Source organism: Suncus etruscus, chromosome 4 (genome assembly GCF_024139225.1).
Source record: "Suncus etruscus isolate mSunEtr1 chromosome 4, mSunEtr1.pri.cur, whole genome shotgun sequence".
In the NCBI taxonomy this organism is placed as follows: Eukaryota; Metazoa; Chordata; class Mammalia; order Eulipotyphla; family Soricidae; genus Suncus; species Suncus etruscus.
The window spans coordinates 85,406,922-85,424,403 of NC_064851.1; positions in this window are offsets into that span (position 1 = coordinate 85,406,922).

Sequence of the window (17,482 nt, forward strand, 5' to 3'; positions counted from 1 at the left end):
CCCAGTCTCTTAGTTTTAGCAACTATCTTTCAAAAACAAATCATCTTACAGTTGCCAGCTTTCAAATTTCACTGTGCATGGCAAAACATGGTAAGCCCCTCTCTGATGGAGATTTTATCATAAAGGCAATTTCGGCTGGGAGTAATTCACTCTTACATGTTTTCCAAAACAAGGATAAAATTGTGCAGCGCATCTCTGGTGCCACCAAGCAGATATACTGCAAAAGATAGGGTTCTGTGAATGGCTGCTGGTGTTAGTTAACAGCTTACTTGTGACTTACAAAAAGCACCCTTCTACCCCATGTGCTTGGATGAAAGTACAGATATTACTAACCATGCAAGACTAGTGCTCATTTTGCGTTATGCTACTGGTGATATCATGAGAGAAGAGCTGGTAAAATTGCTGTCTTTGCCTGGAAGAACAAGGGATAAATAACACAATGCTGTGATGGAGGCTTTTTCATCACTAAACACAAGTCCAGAAAAAGTAGTTTCATTTACTAGTGATGGAGCACCTAGCATGTTGGGGACATCAGGATGCATTCATTTCTTTGCTAAGGAAGCAAAACATCCATTGATTCAATTCCACTGCATAATACATCAAGAGGCTCTCTGCACCAAAGAAAGCATCAAAAAACTTGACAATGTCCTCAAAGATGTAACAAAAAGGGTGAACTTTATCATAGCACATGCTTTTAATTTTTGACAATTTCAAGCCCTTCTTGATGAGGTTCAGGCACAATATAACACATTACTGATGTACAATAATGCCTGGTGGCTGAGCAGAGGACGAGTGTTAGAGATATTTGTGGCCTTCTTGGAAGAAGTTAGGCTATTTATGACCGAAAAGGGGGAAGACTATTCTCAACTCATCAACATGGCCTGGCTTACCAACCTCATGTTCTTTATAGATTTTACTAACCACTTTAATGTACTAAACAAAAATTACAAGGCATGGGAAAAACAGCAGAAAGCATGTTTAGTGACATCAAAGCTTTTGAGAGAAAATTGCATGTTTTTGTAAAGGACGTTGAGAGTGGACAGCTAAAATATTTTCCCAACCTAAAAAGACATTTGTATAATTCTATAACATTTCTGGACAGTCATAAAGAACACCAATAAATCCACAAAGGATATTCCACCATTGTAGTCGAAGCAAAGAAAATTTTCAGTAAAAAATTTTCTCAGTTCTATAAAATGGAGACAACCCAGAAAGTCTACATTTGAAGATCTTAATCTTTCCTGCTTACAGTGGTTGAATATTCAAAATTTGGAAATGGAGCTACTGGAATTTCAAGAAAGCTCTAACTGGAAAAGTAAATTCAATGACCTGCATGTGGCTCTTGAATGTATTGAGTGTGAAAGGGTGACAAATGAAATCACTGCTAGCAGTTCTGAAAATGAAATCCTAAAAGCATGGAATTCTCTGCCAATTTTAAGTCCATGGAAGCATTGGGGATTGATCTTCTTACTTTGTTTAGGTCATCCTATGCTTCTGAGCAAATGTTTTCAGCTTCAAATCATATAAAATCTGATGCTAGAAGCAGATTAATGGATGACATGAGTGCTGCATGTGTTGCTCTGAAATTAACATATCATGAGCCAAGGATTAACAAATAATCAGCATGCATGCAACAACAAAAACAACATTACTTTTTTTCAGAGCATGCCCAATGCATATGTTTACTTGAAGCAGTGTTTTCAGTTTTTAGTTTGCAGTTAAAACTCTTTCTAAGTTATTTAAATATGATTTAAATATGTTATTTTAAAAAGGGACTTTACATGGCCCTATTGTACTCCAATCTGGAATTTCCAATAAAAATGGTTGGTTTATTAAGTTGGAGTTATATATGTTTTATGGCTTTACATTGCTTTGTGTGCTGCTAAGAAATATTATGTCTTACAATCTGGGGACATGAGGGACAAAGAAATTGTACATGGGTTCTGTTTTATTTTTCTTAATGTTCTTTGGCTGAAAGTTTAAAGTTAAGATATCAGCAAGGGGACTTCTGAGAATTCTGTTTATGGGTGATTGTCCTTCCACTGTAACTTTACCTTGTCCTCTGTCTTTGCATCTTTGTTCTCATAATTAAAAATAAAAAATTAAAAAGAATGGTTGGTTTAATTGAAAGCTCTTTATTTTTCTTTATATCATATTATTAAAAATGTAATGATTTAACTATTTTCAAATTTGATTGCAAATTTTATAAAAAATGTATAGACTATTTGGGAATACACACTAAGTCTTGACACAGTTAACAGTTTTAAGAAGTTTCTTTTTTATAAATCAGGATAAATTTGACATGTTATGTGAATAATACATTTAAAACATATTGTGTAACTGAATCAAATTCTTCCTAAATTTATTAAATTGAATGAAATCATTAAAACAATATAAATTTCTGATAAATTGAAATAAAAACCAAAGGATTGTGAATCAAATTTATTCTCTGACAATACAAAAATTCCAACCTTTAAAAATGATACTACATAGTTCGGGCACTTTATAAAGAGTTTTTAGATACTAAAATCTTGTTATTAAGGTTTAATTGACGTGCTGGCACCTTGAAGAAATTCTTTGGTTTTGTACAGCTATTTGGGCACTGGGGCTCAAAAAGGTAAGCTATCACTATGTAAACAATCTGCACATTTGAGTAAGAATGATATGCTTGTCTGTGGCATATAGTATTAGCATTTTATTCAAACTAAAGGACATAAGTGAATGTGTACTTTAAGCTTAAAAAAGGAAAATGTTTAATTGAGATTTGGGGAAATTGCTGACCAGTTTTCTAAAATCCTAGATCAGGACATTGGCAGCTGTGAGGCTGCTGTGCTTGATGCAAGGTTCTCTTTCCTCAAAACTTTCTTTATTTGCATGAGATGGCCCTTTGTGTTTCTTATATCTTTTTAACACAGAGTTTCTTCTGCATAAAAATTACACTGTTGGAGGGGCTAGAATGATAATGCAATGGTAGGGCATTTGCCTTGTACAAGGCTGACCCAGGACAGACCTCAGTTTGATCCCCAACATCCCATATGATCCCCAAGACAGGAGCGATTTCTGAACACATAGCTAGGTGTGGCCCAAAAACAAACAAAAAAATTACACTGTTGGAAATTTATAGTTTTAAATATTTTGCCTATATGTATTTTATTTTCCAGGGCCAGGGATGATGACTAAACTACCCCCTGCTATACGCAAGGCTAATTCCTGTTTCTGAGCTCAGAGATTACTCCTGGTGGTGTTTTGGGGACACATGACATAGTGAGGATCATGGTTGACAGCATGCAAGGCAAGTCCCTTAAACTCTAAATTACACTCTGTAATACCTACCATGTATTTCTCAGGCCTTCCTTTATTTTTTTAACAACTTGACTCTTCTTTTTGTTTGTAAAAATTATTTTATTTAAATATGTGGATTAACATGGTTGTTCAAAATACAGTTTTCCACATTGAAAAAGTTGTTCATGATTGAGTTATAGTTTTACCCTTACCAGTGCACATTTGCTGCCACCAATGTCCCTAGTTACCTTCCAATACTTCTCCGCGCCTTCTTCCTTGCCTGTATTTTTCTTCTTTCTCTTTCCTAAATTTCCTTTTCCTTATTCTATTTTTCCTTTTCTTTATTTTTTTATTCCTTTTGAATGCTGTGGAAAAGCCTCTTTCTTTAAAATATCTCTGCTGTTTTTCTGATAAAAATTATTGATTCCTTTTGGAGAAATGTTTAATCAAGTATCATAGTTATGAAAATATATTTGAGATTTAGGTGATTGAAAAGTGTTTTTTCCCCTATTGCAACAATGAATGAGATAACTTGACAATTGTCTGGGAGCAAAGAGGTAGTGGCCTTTGAGGATTTTGTGTTTTCTTTCTATACATAAATATTCGTTAGTATGTAAAAACAGCACCAAAAGGAGAAGTGCAGGGGCCTTTGGGTGTTAGAGAATATGCATGTGATTATTCTCATTTATTGGGATTATTTTGTTTTGAGAACTATAAGGAATACATTAATACATTCTCTAAAATTTATAGATAATATGTGGATGATCATTTGATACAATAGGGCGAATTCCTCATATATTTGTATATATGTATCTGTGTACATATATATATACATACATACAAATACGGTTTGTTGAATATATTAATACACACATAAGTTTTTTTGAGTTTACTAACACATTCTAATTTGTCAAATCATTTTTGGATCAAAGAAATGAGAAAAAGTATTATAATTGATATATTATTTTCTTTTTGACTGTTTAGAACCCAACTTCTGAGCACTGTAACAATAGATAAAACTCCCTGAGGAGAGAGTCTATCCCCTCTCTCACTGATGACTTGGAGTGAATGAAAGTGCCAGAGAGGAATTTGGGCTTTGCTGTGAGTTACAGCCTAATTTTCATGGTACAAGACAGAGAAATAGCAACAGACAGACATTGTAAATCCTTCAATGCTTCAGACTTACCTTTCAAAGGATAAAAATAATCAGAAAATTTAAAGCTATTTGAGTTCAGTGAGAGATGGCAAGGTGAGTGCATTTTATAGTTTTGAGAATCCTGTATTATGGAAGGAAAATTGACCTGCCAGAACCTTTCAGTAAGCATGCACAATTATAAAAAGACTGTTAGAAGTACAAATAAATTTTTCAAAATTTCTGGTATGGATTTACATGTTTGAATGGTAGTTGAAAGTAATTCTAAGCACATAACTCAAAAATTATTTTATGTTAAGGATTGCTAACAAATTTAAAGAGAAATGTAACAGATGATAAGAGTTTTAAAAACACCCTCCTAATAGTTTCCACAGATAAGGGCTAGATATTCTTTACAGAAAGTCATGGCCAGCCAAACTTACAATAGCATACAGAAAAGCATTTTTGGAACTTTTCTTGGTTATAATATTGCTAATGGAAGGTGAGTTTCTCAGTAGGTAAGACTAAGACATTCCCAAGTTCTTATGTAGTAAAGAAGATAAAGAATTTTTTTCATGAAGAATAATTCAGGATGTTGTATAAGAGAAAAATATTTCTAAGAGGAAGGAAAGAGTTCAGACAAGCCTGGCAAGATAAAGATAAAGACTTGAGTTATGCAAAAAAAAAAAAAAAGGGATACTTTTCTAGATAAGTAATATTCATGGGGATTTTCTCCTAGAGGATTAATTTAGGCATCCTATAAAATAGCAATATTCAATCATAAAATACATGACAGAAGCAGGTATACAAACATCGTTGAATCTTAGAGGAAATAATGGTACATTTGTGACTATTGAGGCTTATGTTGATAGCCATATGCAGAGCTGACTTTTATGCTGTCTTTCTGGATCATAAATACAAGATATGGCACAGTGCCTGGTCTGAGTCATGAAACTTGATCTTCTATGCATTCACTTTCTATGTAGAGATAAAGAACAGGGTTTTAAAAACACAATTAACCTTTTGACATTTATTTATTGATAGCACTGTAATAGTGGAGACAAAAGCTAGCATAGTATGGTGAGGTTTTGTTCTTATTGATTCTGTGAGCTATGTTTAGGTACATATTTAGACACCATAGAGTTTTTACATGATTATTGGTTTGCTAGAACAGTAGGGAGCTTTGTATGCTATTTAATTGTCTAAATAAAGAATATAATATACCAGGCCCTGAAGAGAAGATAGTGGCGTATAAAAATGAAAAGCTGAAAGTTAGAATGATAACTTTTATAGTCTTAATTATAAAATAACTCAAAATTTTAAGTATAAATGGAAATAGAAAAAACAATTTTATATGCACCAAAATGAGAAAAAAATATTGTAAAATCAAAACATAATTTATGAGGATAAAAAACATTAGTCACTCTAACGCATCCGAAAAATGGAAGCTGATTTTTCACTATCTCTAAAGGAAGAATCACATTGTAGCAAAAATGGTTCACCTGCAGAGACTCTAGAAAGCATACAAGAATAAAACTGTTAGAATGTATTTATGAATACATAAATAAATAATAAAAATAGTAATACTAATTGATAATAAATAGTAATCTTAAAGTAATAAAAATAATAATAATAAATAGTAATCTTAAAGTAATAAATAGTAAGCCCACTTTCAGCCACTCCAACATTGAACACGTATCTTTCCATCCAGAATATATGTAATATTTAAAAAACACATGCAGAGATATTATTTATTTTTCAGAAGTATGATAAATAAATATAAAAGTAAAACTAATAAAATACACTTGCTTAATAGTAATTTTATATTTATAAAATATCAAAGGACAGTGCAATAATCACAATATTTTAGGGTCTAGAGAGAAAGCAAAGAGGTGGGGCATTTGCCTTGCATGCAAATGACCTAGAACAGAACTGAGCTCAATCCCCTGTGTCCCATATGGTCCCATGAACCAGGAAGGACTTCTGAGTGCAGACTCAGGAGTAACCCCTGAGTATCACCTCGTATGGCCCCAAAACTAAAAAAGTTAATAAATTAATAATAATAATAATAATATTCACAGTATTTTTATGAAAAAAATTATCCTGCAGTTGTATGATTGCTAATTGAATGAACTTAAAGTATGAAAAAAATACCAGGAAAATCATAACTCACTGAAATTTGTTATACATGGGACAGACATAGATCCTAAAATATCTCATACTGACATACAAAACACAATCATAGGCAACATGAAAAATATATCTCAAAATTATATTTCCAAATACAGAAATAATCACATGACAAGCAAATTGATTAAGAAGGCATAGCTAAACTTGATAGAAATCACTACATTTTTTATTATTGTGATAAAAGAAAGGAGGATAGAGAAAAGGAAGGAGAAATGAAAGAGAAGAGGAAGGAAATGGAGCAGAAGAGAAAATATTAGTGGAGAAGAGAATAGAGGAGTAGAGTGAGTGGAGGTGAGAGGATAAGGAAGAGGAATGGAGAGGAGGGAGAAGGGGGAAAGAAGAGGTAAGAAGAAAAGAAGAGAGGATGGGGAAGAGGAATGGAGAGGATAAGGAAGGAAAAGAGAGGAAAGGAAAAGGAGAGAGAAAAAGAAAGAAGAAAAGGAGTGAATAGAGAGGAAAGGGAAGGAAATAGAAGCAAAGGAAATGGAAAGGGATGGGTGAGGGTGATGAGAGAGAAGTAATGGTGAGGGAATTATAGACTGTTGTTGAGCAAGAGTATGTCGATGATGACCAAGTAGACAATGATGATCAAAATCTAGAGGCAACCTCATTATTTTATTTCCTTTGTCAACTTACCTCACTCTGTAATCATTTCTCAGTGCAAGTAATGCATTTAAAATAATTATATTTCTATATTTTATTTAGACAACTTGGATTAGAATACTGTGAATAAAAAAAAAAGAATACTGTGAATAAGTTTTAATGCATAACTATCCAACACCATGAATTGTCTCCAGAGTGTACACTTCCCTCTACCAATGTCCCCTCATGATATTTCCTTCCCTCTGCCTCCATTGTGATGTGGATACTTGTGAAGTCCAGTTAAGTTTCACTTAGAAATGTAAATAGTCACTAAAGTAAATAAAACTTTTTATTGTTGTTGTTTTTTGTGCCACACCTGGTTATGCTCCAGGGTTACTCCTGCTATGTGGTCAGAAATCACTCCTGGCTTGGGAGACCATATGGGACACTGGGGAATCTACTGCAGTCCATCCAAGGTTATCATGTGCAAGGTAGATTCCCTATCACTTGCGCCACCACTCATCCACAATGAAACTTTTTTTGATAAAAAAACAAATCTAAAAGATAAATCATGTCTGTTAACCTTGAACATGTCTTTACTGGTGACCAGATAAACAGAAACTATAAATCATAAATCCTGACCATTACTTCTTTTGTTTTCTTAAAGTTTTTCATCCTTAGAAAATATAATTCCAGGACCTAATGTTTGTTATAATATTTTAGAAGGTGTGATTGTGTGTGTGTGTGTGTGTGTGTGTGTGTGTGTGTGTGTGTGTGTAGAACACTCATAGCTGGCAGTGCTTAAAACTTATTCCTGACTCTCAGCTCAGGGACAACTCATAGAAAAACTCAATGATAAAAACTTTTCTCTTTCTAATGTTCAGGGGAGAGAAAATTTAAATTAATTATAATATTATGCTTACTAAATCTAATATACTCTGAAATATTAGCAATGACAAAATGATTGTAAGTGGTTAATAATAATAACCACTCTTCCCTTTAGAAATATAAACTACTGCAAATGTCTTAGAAAGAATTCTCTCAATAGCTATTCAAAAATAAATAGGCATAAATAGTTGATTGAAATCTAATGAAAATAATAACATTGGAGTATAAAAATTAAGCTAGTATAACATATATATGTAGGTTAATATTAATAAAATTGAGTCTGTCAATCATATTTTTTAATAAATTTGGTGCATTTGTAACATAGAATCTTTTACTAAAAACAGAATTTGGAAGTCTGACTATCAACCAGTCTTTCCAGAGATAAAATTCTGGTTCAAAAAATAATCTTATTGGGTAAAAAGAACAACCTTCTGAACACTTGTATCTGACCATTCTTGTTGCTATTATGTACTATTCCAATGAATTTTATTGTGTCCACAATGAAATTTTCATTCTTTCCCTTGGCCATTATATTTAACAACACATATGACTAATGCAATTGCTAAGTGAGCACCCATCATAAATAGTAAAGATATTTAAAAGGCCAAGAATTCTAAAGTCCTAGTGTTGGGGTGAGGCCTTTCCCAGCTAAGTGCCATTACCCCTTCTACCAGCAGTTCTGAAGAAGGGTGAAATAATTTCACAGGCAGTTAGTTAAACCTTCTTAAATGGGGTCTTATATACCGGTATATGGCATGCTGCAACTCCAGCTTCAGGTATGAGTGATTCACCCTCCTCTTACCAACACATCTCCTCCAGCTGCCAGGCATCATCACTCAGTCTTCTGCTTGTCCTAATTCATCTTTCAGGGCACTCAGAGGAGCTGAGTTACAAAGCACTGCATCCTATCCAGCTGTCGGGTGTCATCACTGGTATGTAGCTTTCCTGTGCTCAGTTCTCTGTTTGTCCTGATTCATTTTTCAGGGTACACAGAGGAGCTGAGTTATCACCGCATCTCATCCACAGCCTGGTATGCAGTTTTCTGGTGCTCAGTCCTTTGTGCAGTTTTTATGGGACACAGAGGAATCACTCTGTCTCCCTCTAACTGTCCTGTTCTTGGAGTAGCCCATTCTCCCTGCTCTGAATGGAGATCACAATTAAAAAATCACATTCACTCACTACAAAAGACAAATGTAAACTGATTGTTGGCTCTCCAAAGTCTAGCTTTATTAAACATATACTGTTAACCTTTGAGGGTTCTACTTACTTTCTCTTGTTTTTTAATTTCCATTTGGTGTGCATTAAAAGAAAGATAGTCTTATATGGCGAATATAGCCCAGACCCTATATTTTAACAGGAAAAATAGGTGGTCATCTTATACAACCAGTCGTCTTATACGCTGGAAAATATGGTAACTACTTTTAAACAATTATTAAATGCCCATGAAAATGCAGTAATGCTTCTGTGTATTTTCACATTCAGGTTTTTTTTTTTTTTGAGGGGTGTTGTTGTTGTTTGCTTGTTTTCTTAAGCAGTGGTGCTCAGAGGTTACTCAGTTCAGAGATCAATGCTCAAAATTACTCCTGGCAGGCTCGGGGGGACCATATGGGATACAGGATTAAACCCAGAACACACTCAAAGCAAATGCCCTACCTCTGTGCTATCATGCCTGCCCCACAGTCACAGTTTTATTGATTATTTTTAGTCAGTATTGTTTATAACTATAAAACATAGGGATAGCAGGATAATATAGGGTTAAGATGCTTCCCTTGCTTATGGGTGACATTAGTAAATCACTAGCACCTCATTTGGTTCCTTTAGAAATGCCAAGAGTGATCTACAAGCAAAAAAAATGTAAGATATATATCTTTGAAATATATTTATGCAATACTTATAAGTTAAAAATACAGTGATGCATAACATACTAGGTTATATGGATATATATGAAAATGATATCTAGAGTCAAATTCTAGAGATCCTGAGGGACAATATAAAGCTCCAGGTCTTAATAGGCATATATAAATATATATATATATTTATATATAAAGTTCACTATATATATACACATATATATGTTATATAATATAATTCTATATAAAGAAAAATATGTATAGACAGTAATAAAAAGAGATCATTAATAGATATTTGAGGAAGAAAACTTTAAAGAATGAGGCCAAATAGAATGTTAACACACCAGGATTAAATTACCCTTAGATGGAAAGTCATTCAGTAGTGCTGATTACTGAGAAAATTTTAAGGTGCATAATTCTGGATGCCAATGAAGAAGTAAAAGAAAAGACACAAAGCTCAGCTTATCTTTGCATATAAAATATACGATGTTTGTAATACCTAACCACTAAAGTTCTGGAGGATCAAGATCTTTATCTGAATATCTGAATATCACTGAAATATCACTATTTACAATATCACTTTTGTCTGGAATGTTACTAGGGCATTGCAACCCAACAGAGGGAGTGATGGTGCACAGGCAAAGCAAAACTCTTCTGGTTACTGAAGTATTCAGTTCCATATGAAGGATTACTGGTACCAGCAGGTTTTTTTAAATTATTTTTCTTGAGACCAATGTGAATTATAAGTCTTTCATAATTATATTTAAGGTTCTTAGTGAAAGTGAATTAGGGTAATTCCCACTACCAGTGTTGACTTCCCTCTTCCACTGTTCCCAGCATGCATTCTAAACCTCCACCCTTAGAACCCTGGACTGATAGTATAACAGGTCCCTTTTGTGTATAGCTTATTGTTGTGTCTATATTGTTGTGTACAGCTTGGGTCTCTTGATTCTATTGTCATTTACTTTGGTTTAGGTATTTTGGTCTGATCATTGTTTTTTATTTCCATTCAATGCTCATTAGACATTTTTACCCCTGGTACCATCCACTTTTTTTTAGCTCAATTTGTAGGAAGACATAGAAATATGAGGCAGAAGAAGATGATTCATGTTTTATGGTTCTGTTAAAAAAGAGTGGGCTTAAGCCCCTGTTTAGAAGCTATAACTATAAATTTAGAAAAAGGAAAAAAGGGGTCAGAGAGGTAGTGCTAGAGGTAAGGCATTTGCCTTGCAAGCGCTAGCCTAGGACAGACAGCGGTTTGATCCCCCAGCATCCCATATGTCCCCCCCCCCCAAGCCAGGAGTGATTTCTGAGCACATAGCCAGGAGTAACCCCTGAGCATCAAACAGGTGTGGTCCCAAAAAACAAAACAAACCAAAAAAGAAAAAAGAAAAAGAAAGAATGAAATGGGGGAGCTGGTGTGGCAAGGTTTTTTCTATTTGTTTCCTTTCTTTTCCTTTCTTTTCTTTTTTCTTTTCTTTTCTTTTCTTTTCTTTTCTTTTCTTTTGCATAGGCACAGTAAGTATTGGCGAAATTAGAAATGAAATTACCTTGGCCTAAGAGATACTGGATTTTATAATTATCGGTTCTGAAGTTGTCCAAGGTTATAGCTTTTATGTTGAGTCTACAATCCCCAGATATAGGCAGTAAGAAAGGTCCAGTAGTTGAACTCATTCACTAGTTAAACGAGTTCATTTGTGTGATATCCATTGGGTGAACTTCTAATTACCATTGGCTTCTGTGTAGTACTATCTGCCTCAGAATTTGAGGTCATCTCTAGGATTATATTCACTTATGGTTCATGCTGCCCTTTGCTAAAATGTAAAGTACCCAGATGTTGACTTGGATTCCCATGTCAGCTCTGTTCTATTCCCACCTCACTTCCTGGAAGCTCCATCCCAGGAAGTGTACAACCCCAGAGAGAGGCTTGAGAGAGTTATACAGAGATGGAAATCTATAAACCACACCCAGAGAGTCTATAAAAACTCCACACCTCATCTTCAGTGTTTTGAAATTGCATATTAAACTCATCGGACTTATTGTTCCTGCATGCATCTCAAGGAACTGTCTGGACTCTGGATTGTTGAGCCTGAAGACTAAAGCTGAAGCACTGAAGCTGTTGTTACTAATTGAACAAGGAGCTGTCCCAGAGAAGAGAGTGATGACAGATATCCTGCACAACCCAGGTCTTCAAAGTATCTAAAAACACTTGAGACCTTGCTATTCTTAGCAATCTTTCTGCTTCCCGTTGCCAAAGCTGCTAGCTTGTGCTGGACCTAGAGATCTAGGTGTCCAAACAAGAAAAAAGATGTGAGTATAGTTAAGTGAGAGTTCAGTGTTCTGAGAAATAAGTTAAAGTTCTGTTTTATAGTCTATAAACTGAATATAATGCAAACACCATCAAGTCAAGGAATTAGTAGTGGCTTTAAACAAAATAAAGAGATAGATGCTATGCCATATAAAATAGAAAAAAGCACCATGAAAAAATCTACTATTTAAATTATTTAACAAATACTAAAGACACAAATTAACTTTCTCCAATTTTGCTATTCTTCTGTGACCTAAGCCAGATTATCACATGTTATGCTAGCTGGTTTTCCCATTTGAAAGACTTGCAAAATAAATAGTCTGAAATCCACTATGGTCTAGAATAAATATATTTGCATATAACTCAGGATGCCTATAAGAGCAAAATCATGTTTAAATTTGTTTAAGAAGAAAAGTGATAAATTAATTTTATTCATTTTGTTAATTAAGAATCACCAGAAACTAACTCTCACATCTCATTCAGGCACTCAAACAAACACAGTATGTTTTTCACTTTTGTTTTTTACTTTGCTTCAATCTGTTTTGACACAAATCTCAGATATATATTTTACATTTTTTATAAAAATACATGAACAATTTCTATATATTTTCTTCTCAACTTTTTATCAGACTCAGTGGAAAGAACCAAAAGTTTCAAAAAAATACCCTCTGAGTCCTTGCTTGATTCATAATCACATACTTACACAATTATTTCTTAAACTATATACACATAAACTACATACACAACTACAGTCTAAATTCTAAAAGCTAGTCAGTTACACTTGAAAACTGAGGAAAGATAATTTAACAGAAATAATGTTTTTAGTCTCTTGCTCAGATTGATCTATTGGCCTGAAGCCTTGAACAGATACAAATATGGTCAAGAATTCACAAAGATAGTTTTTTTGTATTTACTGTTTATCACTCAGTTCAATTATTGATTGAGTGTTTATTATTGAATTCAGATATATCTAGAGCTACTTGTAAATCATGGTTCAGACATTCTCATCCCTGTAATGGCTCCTACAGAAGCAGGTTTCTGCTTTTATCAATTCTACTTCTCTGTATCTGAACATCTTCCTCTTCAGCTACAGCCAAGTGTTTATGCTGAGTTCTCAGTTCTCTGGTGGATCCAAAAAACTTACCATTTTTTAATTGTTTCCACTTGTTGTTAGTATAGAGTGGCAAATTTTTAATTATTTGAATAACATAAAATGTAAATGTCAATTCTACTTTTAATTTTTTTATTAATTTCTGGGGGGTTGTGTGGTCAAATTCAACTGTGTTTAGGACTTTCTTTTAGCTATGTGCTCAGGAATTACTCTTGCAGAGATTCAGGGGACCATATGGGATGCATTGAGTTAAACCTTTGTCAGACACATGTATAGCTTGTACTATACCTGCTTTACTTTCAATCCAGCTCAATTATATACTCTTTTAAATTATTAATGCCCATGACAAATAAATCTCTTCTATTCCATTGCTATTTTTCAAAAGTCTCTATAAAGACACAATACTTATTGACATTAAGTATTTCTTGATATTTACTAGCAAGCAGTTTACGGTTACTCATTTTTCAGTTTCAACATCATTGATATTTGCTTTAATTTTTATTCTAACTGTAATTCACTTAAGTTTTCTAGAATCCAGAATCGAGCTTACATTATATAGGTAGATCTTTCCTATACAATATTTCATCCAATGTTATAATTTTTGTTGCATCATTCATTTGTAAGTTGTATTTTTACTTCAATTTTACCACAAATTGTGTATTACTTTTACCTTTAATTTACTAATTGTTTAAAGAGCATTTTATAATCTCCAGATTTTGGGGACCTCTCAACAATTCATTAGTGTTTTCTGGTTTATCTGTCTTTTTTTAGAGAAGATATTACATAATTTCTAAATTTAAAATTGGTTTTGTTTGCATTGTGTCTTAAAAAATGAGGTATTTTCATGAATATTTTAATATTATAAAGAATAAATAGAATCCCATTATATGAGGTTCAGAATTATCTTTTACATTTAGTTAATTGATATTGAGTTTGTCTTTATAATATACTGATTTATGAGTTTTTAGTGTTTTCTGGTTTATCTGTCTTTTTTTAGAGAAGATATTACATAATTTCTAAATTTAAAATTGGTTTTGTTTGCATTGTGTCTTAAAAAATGAGGTATTTTCATGAATATTTTAATATTATAAAGAATAAATTTAATCCCATTATATGAGGTTCAGAATTATCTTTTACATTTAGTTAATTGATATTGAGTTTGTCTTTATAATATACTGATTTATGAGTAATGTGCCTCTTCTTTCGGGGGAAGTTCAGATTTGCATCAATAGTTATGCATTTTTTTATTTGTCCTTGCATTTTTACCGGTTATTTTAATTCTGTGTTGACATACATATGAATATTAAGGATTATCCTGCAGTGCTGAATCATTGGCTCATTCATCACTGCATAATACCTCTCCTTATTGCTGATAAATAGTCTTTTTTTGAAGCCTGCAATCTTTAAAATTAATAGATCTAGGAACAAAAACAATAGTACAGCAATTAGGCAGCTTGCCTTTTATGCAGCTGACCCAGATTTTATGTCTTGTAATCACATATAGCACTGTGAGTCTAGCCAGGAGAGATACCTGAATGCAGCAGAGTCATGAATAAACCCTTAGTACCTCTGTGTGACCCAAAAACAAATAAAATAAAATAAAATGATATGAAATAAAATAAAATCATGGTAATAGTTCTACACCTATAAAATAATATAGCATATATTTCACCATCCTTTTATATTCAAATTATGGTGTGTTTTCCTTAAATTAGGTTTCTAGCATATTGTTTGAATTCATTTTTAATCATCATAGCAGTGATAATCTTAAATTTTATTCATGGTGATTCAATAAAATAAATAAATAAATAAATAAATAGCTCATTTCAACTATTGACCTTTTCATTGATTTTTAATCTAGTTGGATTACTTGTTATTGTGCTGGGTTTTCTGCCTTTAGTCTTTGTTCCTATTTTTGTTTTCTATGTAATTGTTTTCTTGTTTTAAATTAGTAATTTGTGTCATTCAATTTCTTTTCATTTTTAGCAAGTACTTAAGTTTTCTATTTTTATTACTCTAGAATTCTCTATAGAACATTTACAAAGTTCTCATTACACTTTCAAATAATGCTTTCCAATTTTGCGTGTAATACAAAATAGCATAAATCAAATTGTTCTAGTTAATCAACTCCGTATTTGCATAATTTAACTACTTTTATATGTTTGAATTACATCATATATGTAATTATACATGAATTCCTTATAGGAACAATTAATTATAATAAAAATAATTCTGTAGCTTTTTCAAAAATAAGGTTTTTATTACATCAGTTAAAAATAAAAATGAATTAAAATTACTGTCGCTTATCATTAATATTCTTTCTTTGTGCACATCTGAGATCTTTAATTCAATTAGTACCTTTTAAGTTTTTTTTAATTTAAAGCTTAGTTATTTACAACATTATTTTTAGTTGAGTTTTAGACATACATAGTATCATTTGCACAACCGTTTTTAATATTTACAGAAATGACAAAAATGAAAATAAACCTTAAAGTAAAATAAAAGACAGGAATGGATCAATTTTATCACAAAACTCCAAGGTAAATTTAATTTCAAATCAAGTTTCTATTGGTTTTCATCTCAAGTATATCTGTTTATTAATTGTAAGCTTATTCACATTTGAATAACAAAAATCCAAATCCACAGAGAAAGAAAACATGAAGGAGGCAGAATAAAAACAAGTTACAAAAGTAACTTTTTTTAACAGCTTTATATTTTAATGAATAAATTACAAAAACAAAGCCAAGTTTGAATATTTCACCTTACCACTTTCACAAGTCACCCAAATAATGATCATCTATCACTCAACTCAGTCGTGGATTTCCTTTTTTAGAAATAACTAACATTTACCAACATATTTCATTGCAACCTCATCCTAGGAACACAGACTTTTGATGTAACCAGTTGATAAATAAAAATATATAGTATTTTTCAGTAAATATATAAATATAATTTTTACACATTTAAATGTATTTATTCACAAAGTTTTATATGCTGTGATGTTCCTGTCATTATATATAGCACAAAGAGTAGTAATAATAGTACTTTATAGGATTTGTGTTACATGAAAATTTATTTTCAGTTGCTTAGTTAAAGAATGGTCTGTAAGTAAGTACTCAATATATATACTTTCTTAAACTTTTTACTAATCTTTAAAATAAAAGGTTTGATAAGACATATTTTTTCTAAATCAACTCTTTGTATTTACTTGTAATGAACTTCTCTAAACTATTCTGGGTATCACCATGTAATCCAAAAGCTGAAACAGCCCGATGGTGCAATAATTATATGCACCAAATAGCCCTCTAGATATATTACCTAAATTATGTAAAATTGCTATACTGTTAAATTACAAACAAAATGCCCAAAGCCATCCATAATTAAAATAATTTGTCATCTCTAAACATTCAATTATAAATTTTCACCTATCTAATGTGTTGGCAAGGGTATAAGATAACAATTTGATAAAGAAAATGGTAGGGAGAACACGTTTTTCTAAGTCACAGAACCTGAACATAATTAATGAGCTACTTTGATCCTTTGGTGTCTCAGCAAGGTGTGTAATTTCAGAAGACATTCAGAGTCCTAAACTGTGTTTCCGTGAGTCTGCATGCGGAGCAGTAAAGCTTCTGCATTTCAATATAGTAATGTGAGAACACTGAACACATTTTCTAAGCTTCTACAAACATAATAAAGCCAGGGAAGTTTAGTGCTAGACAATATCTTTTTCACTACATACAAAATATTCTTACATTTTATTTAAAATATTTCAGGTGATCTCACTTTAAATGGTTCCTGAAAATGTGATTGAGAGATCTCTCTTATAATTCTCTGCTTGATAAACATACCTGATAGAAAAATGTTTCTGGTAATGTGTCACTTCATCTTTTCTGTTTTAAAGATACCATTAAAGTTATCCCTCAAGAACGGCATAGCTCCATGCTGTAGGCTTTTTGGCCAAGCTTAGGGGAAGATGTGGCCTCTGGCTGCCCCCCCCCCACAGCCTTCTCTCTCCTTGCTCCCTGACCCCAGGGTTTCTCCTGGCCACCTGCTCAGGGTGCCAGCAAGATGGGTTTCAGCAAGCAGTTTTAAAGAGACCCCAGGCCTCCCCCATCCAGCACTGGATTTGGGGTGGAAGG